Genomic DNA, 6,000 nt, shown 5'->3' with positions numbered 1-6,000 from the left:
AGTAATCACAGTGAACATCCAGGAGGTAGAACCATCCCAGGGATGCTCAATGATTCAAGTAATGTAAATGGTTAGTTCATAATAATAATAATCATAGTCATCACGAGTCACAAGTCATGATCCATGTTCTGGTTTAGCAATTATTCCTCCAAAGACCGACACTAAGACCGACACTTGACCCATCCAGACTGTAGTCCTTAACCATGGACACGGCTATTCGAATATATATAATCTCTACAGAGGGTGTACTGTTTACCCACGAGTAATGGATTCCTTTAGTCCATCGGGACTAATTCCGTCTACGGTCTTTTAATTGAAAACACACCTGACTGCACACACCAGCCTAACTTACTGATGTCTGGAATCACCCACGACACTCGTTAAGCGAAACTCTAAGTGGGGAGGCTACAACCTCGACTAGCATGGGATCACAAAATTTATAACGCGCGCAAACTAGGGGAGCTACCCCCTTCGGCTCCTACCAAAACACCCATGCCCCCGGACCAGGTGGCATGCCTACCGGATGCAGCCGGTATCTTCCACCATGGCCTCTCTGTACGGTGTGTGCTAGGAAGGGGTTGACAACTGACTGAACTGTACCCTACCTATGGCAGGGACAAGTGGTAGTACGAGACAAGTATGGGAGTTACTGGAACAAGACTCGATCTATGGTCGACTCAGGAGGTTAAATCATTACCTTCATGATAAGCATAAGAAGTATATTTCATACCAATTAGACAGAATCACGGCTCATCGTACCCCACCATGCCTTACCGGACATAACCGTCTCGACGAAGAACTAGGGACAAGCTCGTGTCTACCCAAGACAGAGGCTTTCCCGGTTTCCTTCTAGTGGGCATGAAAGGCATAAGAGGGTGATTACTATCACAAGCATATCAAATTTTAACCGCAAGAAATCTTCATTTGCGCACTCATGAGTATGATCATATCGTCACATAAAATAACGAATACTTCGTGTCAAGATGGTGTTGTAACCATATCAAACAACACACAACAATATTATGCCAGGGTTCAGAATGCTTGCCTTCAAGAGTATGCAAGTGGGGGTGCACTTTTTGAAAGTTGCCTTCTCTCTCCAAAAATCCTATTTAAGAAAATTTCGAATTAATAGTTTCAAAACCGTACAAAAAAGTTGTTGGAAAATTTTCAAATAAATATGAAAATAAACTAGACAAAATTTGAGAAACAACAGAAAAAAATCAAGTCAATTGGACTTATATTTAAAAAGTTATAGCCAGTCAAAGTTCAGTCAAAACTCTGTTTTTAATTAAAACAGAAAAAGAAAACAGTTCGAATGAAAATACGTTTTTGGGGCAGGGAAGACGTACTCTGGGTTTTACGCTTTCACTTAAAAATAGCACGGGCCGTCGCTGGGTCACTGCCAGTGGGTCCCTTGGGCCCACTGATCAGGTTTGACCAGTCGCCCGCGTTTTCTTCCTCCTCTGTCCGAGAGGAGGCGGAGCTCCGGCGATCAACGCCGGCGATTGGTGGCTTCTCACGGGGCTCCGAGGGGAGGGATGGATCCGCCAGTCCCGGGCGGTCCTCCCAGTGGTAGCTAGGTTGGCAGGGGTGGAGGGAGTCGCCGGCGGCGAGCTCCGCGGCGGAGGTGGCTTCGGGAGGATTTGGGGGTTTGGGCTACAGTGGTTCCCGATCGAAGTTGAGGTGTGGGGTGGCTCCGCAAGGTCAAGGGGAAGAGGATGGGAGCACTGGATGGAGGGGGGAGATCCTGCTTGCGATGAATTGAACCGGAGCGTGGAGGCGGCCGAACTGGCCGGAGATGAGGAAGACGGCCTCCCTCCGTCGATGGCTGGCTATGGGGACACTAGTGAGATGGCTTGATACTGCCTGGGGGTCTAGAGGAGCTCGGGGCTCCTTTTTATAGCATGACTAGGTCGGTTCCATGGCGGCCGTGGATAGGATGGACAACGGCAGTGGATAGGAACGGCGAACCGCCGTTCTGTAGCTTGCAGCGCGGCGTGTTGAGGCTGGGGATGGCGGTAGAGGCTAGCAGACAAGTAGGCACTGCTTTAGGGGCGAGCTGGCGAGCGAGAGTGGCTCGGGCGGCGCCGTCCATGGCAAGAGCCTACTGTGGCCGGCCGCTAGCTGCCATGGCCGACCTGACGGCGGCGCTGTGGGGCTCTAGGGTGGCCTGGAGGGTTCTGGTGAGCGGGCGAGGCCGGGGCACGGCCCTGTGGGCGAGCAAAGGCCAGGGGCACGACGCGGCGGCTCGGCTGCGCGCGCGTGCAAAACGTGCGCTCTGGGTGCGCCCGGAGCACGCACGCTACGTGTTCGGCAAAATGCCAAGGCATGCTAGGAGGCTTGGATGGGGCTGGGGATTAACAGATCTAGGTTAGAGGTAGCTAAGAGCTTAGTGGACTTGCTAGTTAGGCAAAGCAAGTAGGTCCAATGTGCAAACTAAAAACCATGTCAAATCTGACCATGCACACAAGGTGCCTAACAGAAAGCTATGGTCATCTAAGCATCTCTTGGGGTGGCCAAAAACTCCAGATCATAGTCTCTTTAGATGACAAAGAGGGTGGCAAGGTTAGTTTGTCAAGAACAAAAACTTGTTAGTGCAAGTTTTTGAGAAAACCAAATCTGGGAAGAATGAAAAGGGCATTATTGCATTGACCAAAAATACTCCAATGGGTCCAATCTCCTGGACTTAAGGGTTTGGTAGGGTGGACTATAAGCAGGAAAAAGCTCATGGGCACTAGAGAAAAATAAACTAGGGTTGCAGTAGAAAATGCCAAACTGGACCACAGAGCAAAAGAGGATGGTTTGCTTAAAATTTTCAAAGAACATTAATGGGTTTTTGCATAAAGTTGAATTATACACTACTACTAACATCCCCTAATTTTTGTGGAAGCTTTAAAGAAATATTTAAATAGGTTGTAGTGCAATTTTACAAACTGGATCAGATTTGAAAATTTGGGGTAGAGCTCAAAATTTCCAAATGACTAAAAGAGATTTTTTTGCATAAAAGTGATGTGGGAGCATCCCATGACATCTCCAAATTTTGGTGAAACTCATAACGAATTTTACCAAAGGGTTGTAGTGCAAAAGAGGCTCCAAAACTTATGAAAAATCATTTCTAAAGAAATAAAGCTCAGGGAAAATAATTATGCAAATAAATCCACTGATAAAAGAAATGTTTTTCTTGAGAGGGTAAACAAGTCCAACAATATTTTTGAAAGGTTTTCACTTGGGGTGAAAACTCCACAATATCAAGGAAAATAGTGGTTCTGAAATCAAAAGATAAATCCACAAAATAAAGATTTAATTTCATGGCAAAATTTTAATAAACAAATCATGGTTAAAAATTTTGGGGTGTTACACTCGTCCGATCTCCCTCGTACAGCCAGTCGTCGGTTCCCACGTACAGGTTCGCCGGAGCGGCGCAAGTGCACGGCCTCTAACGGTATCCGCGCGTGCAGGTGGAATGTCGTGCGGCAGACTGCTAGGTCTGATCACATAACCGGCAATGAGTGGAGGTGTCTATTCGCAACACATGCAAACCCTAGTGACAGCGCTAAAGCGATCAACCGCATGAGTGTGCCTCACCCCACTTTATATAGGCGTCCATCGCGGGCTCAATACTTGGGCCTCACACGGACCCTAAAGCCCATAAGTCTACTCGGCCACAATCCGAATACAGCTCGGATCACATCCGACCAGTGTCCTCGGATCCGACCTCGTAGGTTCCTTCCCTTAAGCTCGCGACCCCTTAGGTTCAAGCCGGCTTGGTCGCAGTTCAGATCACATCCGGACTACATGGCTGGTAGTGGCCTCTAGCAAGGCGTGCCGACCACCAAGCTGACGATGAAGCTGGTTAGGCGAACCTGTACATCACACTTCCATTCCTTTTGCCACACGATATATGTTGTCGGGCTCAAGGCGAGTATGTCATACTTGTGCTAGCCCGACCTCTTTGTCGTTCCAGTGATGCCGACCACAAACCAGATTATCTCATAATCCTTGTCGCACGGCCATGCTTATCCTGGTCGGATCACACGAGGGTCCTAGAGTATATCTCTCCTTATCAGACGGGCAAATCCCATCTTGCTAGACCATGTCTCGTGGCATGGGTCTGGACAAGCCCGAAACCTACCTTTGTAACTACCCAGTCACGGAGTAGCGTTTGGTTGGCCCAAAGCAAGTCTGTTACCATCCCGAGTACATGCGCCAGCTCAGGTCTTAGGACATAGAACATATGTTGTACTAGAGACTCATAGATGACATATCACTGCGTCTCATAGTTGGGTCTGTCCGGCTCGGACCTTATCTCAACTCGGATCCAACTACGTCGAATCCGACCAGATCCTTCTGAGTCCATATTATCCGGTTAGCATCCAATGCCCCATGGCTAGTGAGACCAAGCCATCGACCCTGTCATATGCTAGTCTAGTTGAATGCACGTCCACACAGCCCTTTCGACTAGGGACCTTTTAGGACGTTCATCATACAATGCATAGTCCCACAAACAAGTCACGTACTTGCTGATACACATCTTTGATAATGTCCAAGGACTATCTTTATTCATAAACACATAGGAAATATCATCATACATGATTGCCTCTAGGGCATATCTCCAACATCCATGACGGAAAAAACCGTGGTAGAAGCGAGGGCGAGGAAAATATCAGGGGAGTTCCCGGTTACGGTGGGTGGTCGGGGGCCGAGCGATGGGCGTTCTCTCGTATGTACGCGCGTGTGTGCGATGCGTTGCACTCTAACTGAACCCGAGCGAGGCGTTGGGCTCTAACTGAACCCGAGCGATTGCACTAGCTACGTTACTGAACTCGAGCGATCGATCCCTTGCTGTTAACTGAACCCGAGTGATTCTTTCGCTACTGCTGCTAACTGAAACCGATCGATACTGCCTCTAGATGAATAGTGAGCGTTGTTGGGGGGGGGTTGGATGAACAGTTCCCGGTGGGGGGTTGGATGAACAGGACCCCATGGTAGTAGTGCTTGTTGCCGCTAGATGAACAGGACCCCGATCGAGCCGGTTGGGGGTGGATGAACAGGACCCCATGGAGGGCTGGATGAACAGGGCGACCCCGTGGAGGGCTAGTTGAACAGTACCCGGTGGAGGGCTGGATGAACAGTAGCCCGTGGAGGGGTAGTTGAACAGGACCCCGTAGAGAGGGCTGGTTGAAAAGTAGCCGGTGGAGGAGCTGTGGAGGCTGGAGGAACAGGAGCCCGTGGATGAACAGTTGCTGGTGGAGGCAGGAGGGGAGACGTCGCGGATGAACAATCGCAGGTGGAGGCTGGAGGAGGTCGATGGTGGATGAATAGTAGTCCGTGGAGGCAGTCGATGGTGGAGATGAACAGTATCCCGTGGAGTCCCGTTTTGTGGCACGCCACACCCCTCCGGATGAACAGGACCCCCGTCTCGACCGTAGCACTCCAACAGAAGTCCGTCTCCTCTGTTTTGCGGTACAGCACACCCCTCCCGATCAACTGGACCCCGTTTCGACCATAGGAGGTCCAAGAGAAGTCCGTTTCCTCCATTGTGCAGTACGCCCGACCCCTCCCGATGAACAGGATCCTATTTCGACCGTGGCCGGTCAAACACAAGGCCGTTTCCTCCATTCTGCGATACACCAGGCCTTGTTTCCATCGGCTGTTCCATCCAAGTCGGTTGGCTCCCGATGAACAGCATGTGTTCCATTGCCTCCCGATGAACACGACACATTCCGCTGCCTGCCCATGAACACGACGACGACGTAGTTTCTCCATTCCGACCCAGCCATGTACACGAGCCCTGGCCATATGTATGCGCGAGTAGGTGTTCGAGACCCCGCCCGTATGTACGTACATGGCCGTATTTACTTCCTTGCATCCTGGCCGTTGTACGTATGTGTACATGCTACGTGCGCGCCTCTACTACGACACGTGCGCGCCTCTACTACGACACGTGCGCGCCTCTACTACGACACGTGCCCTTCCTTACATGGCCATGGTTCATCGCTG

This window comes from Triticum urartu, chromosome 4A, assembly GCF_056163025.1.
Source record: "Triticum urartu cultivar PI428250 chromosome 4A, HENAU_Tu73, whole genome shotgun sequence".
Lineage (NCBI taxonomy): Eukaryota > Viridiplantae > Streptophyta > Magnoliopsida > Poales > Poaceae > Triticum > Triticum urartu.
The sequence above is the reverse complement of the archived record's forward strand: the minus strand, read 5'-3'. Positions refer to the sequence as shown.